The 12,721-nt window shown below is 40.8% G+C and overlaps 1 long non-coding RNA gene across 1 annotated transcript; it reads right to left on the bottom strand.

The window, feature by feature from the left end:
• Positions 1–515: 515 nt before the first annotated feature.
• Positions 516–9,244, bottom strand: LOC122451115. The gene is made up of 3 exons (XR_006272309.1): positions 9,098–9,244; positions 3,782–3,786; positions 516–537 (listed from the first exon to the last, which is right to left on the bottom strand). It is a non-coding gene; the product is annotated as an uncharacterized LOC122451115 (long non-coding RNA).
• Between the last annotated feature and the right edge of the window lie 3,477 nt (positions 9,245–12,721).

The raw sequence follows: 12,721 nt of genomic DNA, 5'->3' as shown, positions 1-12,721 counted from the left end.
GAATAGCTGGAGTGGGTTACCATTTCCTCCTCTGGGGATCTTTCCAACCCAGGAGTTGAACCCGCTTTGCATTTCCTAATGAATATACTGTTAGCTGTATAGTTGCCTGTATAGTCTCCTGCTTTGGAGGGTGGATTCTTTACCATTGAGCCACCAGGGAATTTTTAGATAAGTATTTCATTTTTAGATAAGAAAAATAGATGGAAAGATTCTCTATAATTTATGTTGTGAAATAAGCTGTTTTAGCTCCATGATTCCAAAATAAAGTTTCATGAGACCTTGCCCCGTGCGTAACACACAAAAGGCACTTTACAGTTATTTGTAAAATGAATTACTGCTGCTGGAAGATGTTTAAATGATCTCTCTCAAAAGACTGGAGCAGACATAACACATGAAGAGCTTAGTATGATCTCTGTCACATGGTTAATGTGTGTGTATGTCTTTGTAATATAAAATCCCATCTAAGCTACATGGTGATCATCAGTTCTGCATTCCAACAGCATTTTTTTTTCTCTTGCTCAGTCGCTTCAGTCATGTCTAACTCTTTGAGAGACAATGAAGTATAGCCTACCAGGCTACCTTGTCCATGGAATTTTTCCAACAAGAATACCGGAGTGGATTGCCAGGGCCTCCTCCAGGGTATCTTCCCAACCCAGGGATTGAACCCACATGTCCTGCATTGCAGGTGGATTCTTTACTGCTGAGCCAATGGGGAAGTCAACAATATTGAATCGAGGCAAATTATTTCTTGAGGAGGATATGGGTTGAAGTTAGGATCTCAGTGTTAGCCTTTTATATTCTATGTTACTTACAATACTTATAATTTGCAACTGAAATTGGTGACTTTACTAAATAACAAAGACATGTGGTCCCAGATTTTGAGGTAGTGTTCCTGAAAGATTTGATGGCTCCTTCAACCCATTGACATTTGCAACACTTTTTTTGTAAGTCACTTTGATGAAATGAGGTTTAGGGTAATCTCAATAGCCTACAAACTCCAGTTATACATCCAGAGCCTCATAAAACAAGTCTGCGTGCCTATGTGAACAAAATACAGGCTGCCAGATATTGTGTTATCTGATTTGGACATGGACTATTGTTACAATCACTTCTTCCTTAACTAGAGTGTATTTTAGTAGGACAGAACAAAAAACTACCTACTAAGGATGTGAATTCCTAAATTTAAGCTAAGCAGAACTTAACAGTATCAGTTCAGTCGCTCAGTCATGTCTGACTCTTTGTAACCCCATGGACTGCAGCACACCAGATTTCCCTGTCCATCACCAACTCCCAGAGCTTACGAAAACTCATGCCCATTGAGACAGTGGTGCCATCCAGCCATCTCATCCTCTGTCGTCCCCTTCTCCTCCTACTTTCAATTTTCCCCAGCATCGGTGACTCTTCCAATGAGTCAGGTCTTCACAACAGGTGGCCAAAGTATTGGAGCTTCAGCTTCAGCATCAGTCCTTCCAGTGAATATTCAGGACAAATTTCCTTTTTTTTTTTTTTTAGAGACAAGATTATTTAGTAAATCTCTTTTGGTTGGTTCGGACAGCTCAGAGATCTCCTTGATCAACATGACAGCTCATCAGGATGGAAGGCAAACATCGTGCCAGTTTCAGAGTTATAAAATCTTTAGGTGAGGGAGATAAAGTAGACTGGTTTCAGGCAGTGTTTCTCAAAATTGCATTATGCTAAGAATCCTCTGGAGTGTCTGCTACAAACCCAGATTTACAGACTTCTTACTAGGAGATTCTGATTCACATCTCCTACAAGATTGGACATCTCACTAGGTAAATACTCTAATGTTTGGCCAAGTTTGGGAACTAACTATCTTATTGTTCATTGAGTAGAAAAACTAGACAAAAACTCCTATCTGGGTCAGTGACCTTCAGAGCTTGCAAAAATCAGTTCGTGGGGCTTCCCTGGTGGCTCAGTGGTAAAGAATCTGCCTACAAATGCAGGAGACATGGGATCGATCCCTGATGTGGGAAGATCCCACATGCCACGGAACAACTAAGCCTGTGTGCCACAACTATTGAACCTGTGCTCTGGAGCCCAGGGATCGTAACTGCCAAAGCCCAAATATCCCACAGCCCATGCTCCGAGATGAGAGAAGCCACCACAGTAAGAAGCCCAAGCACTGCAACAAAGAGTAACCGCCACTCATGGCAACTAGAGAAAAGCCAGTGCAGCACACAAGACCCAAAACTAACTAAATAAATAATTTAAAAAATCAATTCATGACTGCAACTCAGCAGCAAGATATAGAACTTCTATAGCCACTCCCAACCACTGCACATTTTTAAAGAAATATAATACTTAGGGGAGGGAGCTGGGAGGGGGGTTCAGGATGGGGAACACATGTAAATCCATGGCTGACTCATGTCAATGTATGGCAAAAACCACTACAATATTGTAAAGTAATTAGCCTCCAACTAATAAAAATAATTGGGGGAAGAAAAAGAAATATAATACTTATATATGTGTGTGTGTTAAATCACTTCAGTTGTGTCCGACTCTTGTGACCTCAAGGGCTGAAGCCCTCCAGGCTTCTTGTCCATGGGATTCTCCAGGCAAGAATACTGGAGTGGGCTGTCATGCCCTCCTCCAGGGGATCTTCCTGACCCAGGGATCACACCCGCGTCCCTTATATCTGACTGCATTGGCAGGAGGGTTTGTTACCATCTGCGCCACCTGGGAAGTCCTACTTATATATAAATATATATTAAACACCTGTAATGTGCATACTGAATCTGACAATGAACACATCTTGAATCAACATACTGATGCCTATCTGATACCCTGCACTTTTATTTACTATAACACCCTTTCACATATATTATCTCATTTTGACTTGACTCTAGAAACATCCCTGTGAGGTGACTGATGGATCCAGAGAGGAGCCAGGAAGGTGGTTAGAGTCACATCTGGTGACAAACAGAATCAGAGTCCAACTCTAGCTTTCTGACTCCAAAGTCTGGGGCCTTTTCCCTGATCACAGGAATGATTGTATCACCTGTTCTCACTGACTCATGAGAAGCAGCTTGTGTTTGGGTTCTGTAAGTTCAGATGAGCCAAAGATGCGCACTTGAGTAAGGCGATGTGTTCTAGGACTTGTTTCTGGCTGTTGGGCTTTCAGTGTAATCAAGGTCGAATTCTGTGCCCAGAGGGAGTGGTCAAGTGATCACAAGTTCCTAACATGCCAGTGGCTCAGGTAGGCGGATCCTTCAGGCAGGAATGGGGCTTGGTCATCTTGTCCAGCACTCAAAGACCTGAGTGTCATTAGATATCACAGCAGTAATCTCAAAGATTACTTTGCCGACAAAGTCCATCTAGTCAAAGCTATGGTTTTTCCAGTAATCATGTATGGATGTGAGAGTTGGATCATAAAGACAGCTGAGCACCAAAGAATTGACGCTTTTGAACTGTGGTGTTGGAGAAGATTCTTGAGAGTCCCTTGGACTGCAAGGAGATCCAACTAGTCCATCCTAAAGGAAATCAGTCCTGAATATTCACTGGAATGACTGATGCTGAAACTGAAGCTCCAATACCTTGTCCACCTGATGAGAAGAACTGACTCCTTGGAAAAGACCCTGATGCTGGGAAAGATTGAAGAAAGAAGGAGAAGGGGTCAACAGAGGATGAGATTGTTGGATGGCATCACCAACTCAATGGACGTGAGTTTCAGCAAGCTCTGGAAATTGATGATGGACAGGGAAGCCTGGCATGCTGCAGTCCATGGGGTTGCAAACAGTTGGACTCGACTGAGAGACTGAACTGAATCTCTTGAGACCCAATTTCCTCATTTCTAAATAGGGTTAATAGTATCCACAGTGCAGCACCGTTGTGAAATTAAAGTTAAGGTACATTAAAATATGGAGCAGAGTATCTGGGAAAGTGATATGTATTAGTAGTATTTAATATTTACTCAAAGACTTTATTTGTACTCATGATAACAGCTCATTGACCCAATCATTCAATTATAAATTAAGATAATCTGGTTTCCACAATTTAAATTCATATGAGAAATAGAGCTTCCCTGGTGGTTCAGTGGTAAAGAATCCACCTGATGATGCAGGAGACAGGGGTTCGATCCCTGATCCAGGAAGTTCGCACATGTTGCAGACCAACTAAGCCCATGCACCACAACCACTGAAATTGTGACTACTAGCTGTGTGATTTTAGGCAAGTTACTTAACTCGTCTGTTCCTTGTTTTCCTCAATTATAACATGGAAGTAATAGAGTCTATCGTGTATGATTGTGGTGAAAATTAAATGAGCTAATATTTGTAAAGAGCTTAGAATATTGTGTGCCAGACAGTAAGGATATATAAGTTCTTGTTTAAAGAAATCAACTTTCATAGAGGTTTTAACACAGGTAATTTTCAAATGAATAATTGACACCAGTATAAGAGATAATATTCCTAACAAAAGGAACAAAAAATATTTGCTTTTAGTAGTCCACATGATCCTTAATGTGCAGCTACAGAACGGTTTGCGTGGTTCAAAACCAGACCCAAAACACCCAGTTTACACACCTGAGTCCACAGATGTGGAGATCCTGAATTGCGGAGAGAGGCTAGGTCCTTCTTTTCACACTGTCCATGGGGTTCTTGAGGCATGAATATTGCAGTGGTTTGTCATTCCCTCCTCCAGTGAACCACGTCTTGTCAGAACTCTCCACTATCACCCATCTGTCTTGGGGGGCCCTGCATGGCATGGCTTGTAGCTTTACTGTGTTACATAAGACCCTTTGCCATGACAAGTGTTCTCCAGTATTTTTGCCTGGAGAATCCCATGGACAGAGCTGCTTGGTGGGCTATGGTCCATAGAGTCATGAAGAGTCCACACAACTGAAGTGACTTAGTGGGCTCACACGCACTCTAGAGGAGGAAGGAGGCAGCTGTTCTTCTCCCTCCTGAAAGGGGCTTCTCCTTAGACCTCCATACCTTTGGTTTGTAAATCCAGGAGCCAAAGAGATCCAGTAGTCTCCCTTTGATTCTCAGCTTCTACTATTCAGAGCTGTCTCCTGGTTCCCAGGTAAGCCATTCCAGTCTTCCTGAAACTTTGTGACCTCATGGACTACGGTGTGCCAGGCTTCCCTGCCTCCACCATCTCCCAGAACTTGCTCAAACTCATGTCCATTGAGTCAATGATGCCATACAACCGTCTCATGCTCTATCGCCCCCTTCTCCTCCTGCCTTCAATCTTTCCCAGCATCAGGGTCTTTTCCAATGAGTCAGCTCTTTGCATCAGGTGGCCAAAGTATTGGAGCTTCAGCTTCAGCATCAGTCCTCCCAATGAATATTCAGAACTGTGGTCATCTAGCTTTCTCCAGGAGATTAGCTTTCAGGTTAGAGTAATTAACTAGAACACAGTTACATATATAATTCTCATGGTACATGATGATGTTTCTGTGAGTCTGTGGCTTTTTACAGGAATACTAAGCAATCTCAGAAAGTTTAATTTCCCCACAAACATATCCCCACTAAGGACAAAAAGTACCACAAAAAAATCTTCAACAGCATTCAGTCAACTTATTTTTAGCAGTATTATTGATACTGCCAATTTTAAACTTTTACATGTAAATTATGTGACTCAAACATCTAAGTCATTTTGCTAATGTCAGTAAGTGGTTAGATTTCCGGTGTAAGAAAACAGGGTTGCAAATATAAAATCAAAGATCAGTAACAACATGCCAATCTTAAGTTCCATTGGGAAAAATCAGTATGAATTCATGATGTAGCTTCTGCTTTTAAAAAATGCATTTTGGGGCTTCCCTGGTGGGATAAAAGTCCACCTGCCAATGCAGGAGACAAGGGTTCAATCCCTTATCCAGGAAGATCCCACATGCTGCGAAGCAACTAAGCCCATAAGCTAGAACTACTGAAGCCCGTTCTCCTAGAGCCTGTGCCCTGCAACAGGAGTTGTTTGGTAGCTAAGTCGTGTCTGCCACTTTGCAATGCCATGGACTGTAGCTCATATAGAGCTCCTATGAACATTTTTTACATGTCTTTTGTTGAACACATGGTACATCTTTGTTGAACATATGTATTATTACATATATAGACACATATTTTGCTGTACCTGTGTTATACATATGTACATATAAGTAGGGGTGAAATGACTGGTCATAAGGCATGAATATTTTCAGATTTAGTAAATACTGACAACCAGTTAATGAGATAAATCAAGCATTTATTGTAACTTTCCTGTAAAAACTGAACTTCAGGTTAACAAAATAGTTGAGAAAGGTAAGTTCCTATTCATAGAAAGATGACTTCTAATTAAGAAAATTAGAAAAATGACATTTTATCATCAATAATAAAGTTATGGACCTAAGCAAGGATTGTCATTAGCAAATGCTAAAATCACTGGGTAAATCAAAAACTTTACAATAGGTGGATTAGGGTGACAGCATGTAAGCAAACTGATCAATATCAGTATACCAAAAGGACAGCACAAATATTACACAAAGATGCAATGATCCAAAGATGAGTCACCTCATGAAATTATCTTGCCAGAGGAAGATTATACCTAGATCTAATCAAACATCTAGATCTACTTATGCTTACAGGAAATGTAGGGGAAAGAGGAACAATTCAATGATACCACAAAGACGTGATCAGCCAAATCTAGAACATGGTAAATTCTAAGTAACATTGAACTGGTTACTCCAACAAACTAATGGTATTCAAGTAAAAAACAAACAGAAAGTATATATACACAATGGAATATTACTCAGCCATAAAAACGAATGCATTTGAGTCAGTTCTAGTGAGGTGGATGAACCTAGAGCCTATTGTACAGAGTGAAGTAAGTCAGAAAGAGAAAGATAAATATCATATTCTAATGCATATATACAAAATCTAGAAAAATGGTACTGAAGAATTTATTTACAGGCAGCAATGGAGAAACAGACATAGAAAATGGACTTATGGACATGGGGAGAGAGGCGGAGAGGGTCAGATGTATGGAAAGAGTAAAGAGAAATTGACATTACCATGTGTAAAACAGATAGCCAACAGGAGTCTGCTGTCTGGCTCAGGAAACTCAAACAGGGGCTCTGTATCAACCTAGAGGGGTGGGGTGGGGAGGGAGGTGGGAGGGAGTTTCAAAAGGAAGGGGATATATGTATACCTATGGCTGATTGAGTTTCCCTGGTGGCTCAGACGGTAAAGCGTCTACCTGCAATTCGGGAGACCTGGGTTTGATCCCTGGGTCGGGAAGATCCCCTGGAGAAGGAAATGGCAACCCACTCCAGTACTCTTGCCTGGTAGGCTATAGTCCATGAGGTCCCAAAGAGTCAGACACGACTGAGCAACTTCACTGGGATGGCTGATTCATGTTGAGATTTGACAGAAAACAACAAAATTCTGTAAAACAATTATCCTTTCATTAAAAAATAACTTTAAAAAAATCAGAAAAACAAAAGGAGAGGTACTTTTGACACTTAGGCTGACCAACCAAATTCAGTGCATACATTTATGCCGATCCTAATTTGAATAGCTTTAAAAAAGCTATTTTTGAGACAATTAAGGAAATTTGAATACAGACTAGGTATTAGATGCTATTCGCAAATTGTGGCTAATTTCCTTAGGTGTGAAAAAAATGGTATCTTGATCATGCATAAAAGAAAAAATTGCACATTTAAGTATTTACCAGGAAAATGATTCTTTAAAATATATATTTAAAATGTTACTGCTTATTTAAAAAGTGGAAGAGGCAGATATAACAAGATTGGCAAGATATCTTTGCTGAAACAAGTTGTTCGTTAGTGTTCATTAGTAGTCTATGTATGTTTAAAACTTATCACCAGAAATATTTTTTTTCCATTTATTTTTATTAGTTGGAGGCTAATTACTTTACAATATTGTAGTGGTTTTTGCCATACATTGACATGAATCAGCCATGGATTTACATGTGTTCCCCATCCTGAACCCCCCCTCCCGCCTCCCTCCCCGTCCCATCCCTCTGGGTCATCCCAGTGCACCAGCCCCGAGCACTTGTCTCATGCATCCAGCCTGGACTGGCGATCTGTTTCACACTTGATAATATACATGTTTCGATCCTGTTCTATCAGATCATCCCACCCTCGCCTTCTCCCATAGAGTCCAAAAGTCTATTCTATACATCATGTCTCTATTTCTGTCTTCATATAGGGTTATTGTTACTATCTTTCTAAATTCCATATATATGCATTAGTATACTGTATTGGTCTTTATCTTTCTGGCTTACTTCACTCTGTATAATGGGCTCCAGTTTTATTCATCTCATTAGAACTGATTCAAATGTATTCTTTTTAATGGCTGAGTAATATTCCATTATGTATATGTACCACAGCTTTCTTATCCATTCATCTGCTGATGGGCATCTAGGTTGCTTCTGTGTCCTGGCTATTATAAACAGTGCTGTGATGAACATTGGGGTACATGTGTCTCTTTCAGATCTCACCAGAAATATTAAATTTAAATTTTATTTAATATTAAATTTAAAATTTTTAAGATAAATTTACATCAGAGAACAAAGGTATGGATTCAAACATAAGAAGGAAAGGGGCAGTGGGATGAATTGGGAGATATACACACTATTGATACTACGTATAAAATGGACAACTAATGAGAACTTACTGTACAGCTCAGGGAGCTCTGCTTGGTGCTCTATGGCAACCTAAATGGGAAGGAAATCCAAAAAAGAGGGGACATGTAATATATGTAGCTGATTCACTTTGCCATCCAGCAGAAACTAACACAACATTGTAAAGCAGCTATGCTTCAGTAGTCATTAATAATAAAATGGGTTTGCATCATTCCAAGTGCTATAGGATCAAATTGTGTGTCAGAGGAGAACTATGCATTGTATAGACTCTAGAGCACTCCCTCTGGATTATCTGATTCTGATTCTATCTAGGTTATTTCACAACACGGTAAATTATAGCTCTTTGGTGGTGATGGCAACTCTCGTTTAAGAGCACGCAAATGCTGCCCTACCTGGTACAGTTTCAATTGGCCTCCTGCCCTCATGGTGGAAGAAGTTAGTTTTGTCTCCAAACTTTGCATGTACATATGTGCTCAGCTGCTTAGTAGCGTCTGACTCTTTGCAACCCCATGGGCTGTAGCCTGCCAGGCTCCTCTGTCCATGGGATTCTCCAGGCAAGAATACTGGAGTGGGTTGCCATTTCCTTCTCCAGGGGATCTTCCCGACCTGTTTCCATATCCTTCAGTCCATGTAAATGTGTGCTGTTTTGATTTCTCCTTTGAGTCTCTGTCTGGTTCTCTGCTTCTAAGTCAAATAAAGATCTTTATATCTGTATGAGAGTCATAATTTTACCCCGTTTTGAAAGTTATCTTTATTTATTTATGGCTGTGCTGGGTTTTTGTTGCTTTTGTGCGGGCTTTCTCTACTTGTGGCGAGTGGGGCTACTCTTTGTTATGGCGCACAGGCTTCTCATTGCTATGGCTTCTCTTGTTGAGGAGCACGGGCTCTAGAGTGCACGGGCTTTAATAGTTGTGGGGTATGGGCTTAGTTGCTCTGTGGCATGTGGGATCTTCCCAAACCAGGGATTGAACCCATGTCCCCTGCTTTGCCATGTAGATTCTTATCCACTGCACCACCAGAAAAGTCCTGAAGGTTATCTCTTAACAGTGATAATAAATATTATTTATTAAATAATAAATATTAAATATTATTTATCTCTTTTTTTGTGAAACTGAAAATAAAATAAATTCACTGGTATACTTATGAATTATTACATGTTAATAAATAGTTGCTAAATAATTTCAGAGTAAATTGTAAGTTAGTTGTACAAATATTAACTGACTTTTCCCTCCATGTTTGTTTTTATCTTCTCATGCCACTAGTTCCAGAAACAGCTCTGGAATCTTTATATAGGAGGCCTGGATGCATGTGCAGTAAGCTCACCAGAGTAACATAGGAGCAAAGCAAAAGTGAAACCATTTCAAAATAAAGAGTGAGTAACACTGACAGAAAATTTGTGGCAAAATTCTAAAATGTTTCTTCGGATCTAAGATACATGGTTGAAACATAGTTGGGTGGTCTGCATTACTTAGCAAAAAATAAGCAAGTTTTTCTGTAGGAGTCTACTCCACTACTCCTGCACATTTCTTTTCTTTTCTCTGTGTTTTACTTCAAAGGCACTAACTGCAGGTGCTGAAATTGTTTCAGATTTTGAGGAGAGTTGCTCCACTACCTCTGTACCTCTGGGTTATTAGGAACCATGTCTCTTGGTCACCTGGGCTCCATGTTGCTTCCACTTTCACCGAATTTAATGGTTATCCATCAAAATCAGTCAATAAAAATTCTTTTGTGTTTTTCCTATGAGAGTTCTACAAATGCAAACCTAGCCAAATCAGACTCCAAACCCCACAAAGCTCATTTTCAAAAAAGGATGCTACAGCTATGATACTATAGCTATGTCCATGATCTCTTGGTGAATTTTTTTTGCAGTGCCACATGGCTTTAGGGACCTTAGTTCCTGACCAGGGATCGATCCCATACCCCCTGCATTGGGAGCATGGCATCTTTTAACCCCTGGACCACTAGGGAAGTCCCTCTGAATGAACTTTCTGCCCTATTTCAAAATAGCAGATGCTAATTACTAGAAACAACTAGAAGAATGTATTTTTAAAAAATTGAAAGAGGAGAAAATATGCCATGTGTACACTGTCTTGTTCACTTACCTTTAAACTCTTTAAGCTTCTAGAGAAGATTGGCTTCCCTTGGATTTTTCATTATTCAGAGTTCCAAGTAAGGCTCTGCATAGTCTACCCCTTTGGACTAGTACTTACTTGCAGATTCCACCTCTTTCTCTCACCTGGCAAGCCTTCCCAATGCCTCCATTAAGGCTAAGCAAACGATCTCTCTTTATGAAGCCTTCCCAGATACCCTAAGCAGGGTCAGGAAGCCCTCCTCTATGTTCTCTATGGTACTTTCTCTCTAACCCTTTCATGACAGTTTTCACATTGAATGGTAAACCTCTCCTCCAATAGCTTTCTATCTCACTTTAAATAAAAATAAAAGCTTGGCACCTCTAGCCCTCATTTACCATAGCTTACTCACTGAATTCTGATTACTTACTTCACTGAGTTCCCAAGCCTGGCCCCCATCTGCATCTCAGGGACCCCTGGTCCAACTTCCTCCCTTCTTGCAGGTGTTATTCAAACATCACTGTGTGTTCAACCCTCCTTCAGAGCTTTATGCTTCCCCAAAACACTTATCACCACCTCCCTGACTCTGTTTTACTGCTTATTTATCTCATTCCTCCTCTAATCTCCCTCTGCAAAAATCAAAGCCCCCAAGACAAAGGTTGTATCTGTTTTGTTTGAGAATGGACCCTCAGTACCTGGAACAAGATCTGGACACAGAAGCTGCTCAATAACTATTTTTTTTCATGAATGAAATGGCAGTCTCTCTCACCTCCCATTGGACATCTTAAAGGCAAAGATTTGATTTTATTTGTTTGTGAGATTTTAGTATTTATCTGTCACATGGTATATATTCAATAAAAATTCAACTCACAAGTTTTCCCTCAGGGAGACAGGTCAGTTCTGGGATAGTTGCAAAGGACAGAGATCAAGGAAAGACCAATTTAATGGCCTTTCTGGTTTCCACATCACTTCCCTGCTCCATCTTCATAAAGAGGGATCACTTTAGATGAGGTCATATGAGGACTTTGGACTCTGTTGAGTGACCAAACATGATAATGGAGCATAACACAGGAAGTATGTAGTGTTTACAAAGATTTTCCTTGGCACTTTCTAGTCCTTGATTATTAAAAAAAAAAGAGAGAGACATCACTTTGCCCACAAATGTCTGTATAGCCAAAGCTATGGTTTTTTCAGTAGTCATGTATGTATGTGAGGGTTTGACCGTAAAGAAGGCTGAAGAACTGATGCTTTCGAATTGTAATGCTGGAAAAGACTCTTGGACTGCAAAGAGATCAAATAAGCCCATCCTAAAGAAAATCAACCTTGAATATTCTGTGGGAGCACTGATGCTGAAGTTGAAGCTCCAGTACTTTGGCTACATAATGTGAAGAGCCAACTCATTGGAAAAGACCTTGATGCTGGAAAAGATTGAAGGCAAAAGAAGGGGGCAGCACAGGGTAAGATGGTTAGATAGCATCACCAACTCAATGGACATGAATTTGAGCAAACTCCGGGAGATAGTGGAGGACAGGGAAGACTGGTGTACTGCAGTCCATAGCGTGCAGAGTCAGACACAACTTAGTGACTGAAAAACGACAGTGATTTACTGGTGTATATCACTAACAGAGTAAGGTATCAAGGAACTAAGAAGACTTTGCCTGAAATGGGAGGAAGCAGTGAGTCAGTTCAGGTGCCCTTTTGGGATGGGTATTTTGGAAACCACTGATGCAACACACACCCCGGAGAAGGGAAATGACAACCCACTCTAGTATCCTTGCCTGGAGAATCCCCATGGACAGAGAAGCCTGGCGGGCTACAGTCCATGGGGGTCGCAAAGAGTCAGACACTACTGAAGCCACCTTAGCATGCACGCACGATTTAACACAGGTTGAGGTGGGGAGTCAGTGAGAAGCATTAACGGAAGGGTGGGGAGAAGGACTCCTCTGCAAGCCCGCCACTGAGACGCGAAGTGGTGGTTCTAAGGCTCCTTCCGGCTCTAGGACAAGGTCGGATTGTAAGACGGAAGGAAGCAAGGGAGTGAGAGAAGAAAG

This window comes from Cervus canadensis, chromosome 12, assembly GCF_019320065.1.
Source record: "Cervus canadensis isolate Bull #8, Minnesota chromosome 12, ASM1932006v1, whole genome shotgun sequence".
NCBI classification, from domain to species: domain Eukaryota; kingdom Metazoa; phylum Chordata; class Mammalia; order Artiodactyla; family Cervidae; genus Cervus; species Cervus canadensis.
Note: the sequence above shows the minus strand (reverse complement) of the source record. Positions and strands in the feature narration are given on the sequence as shown.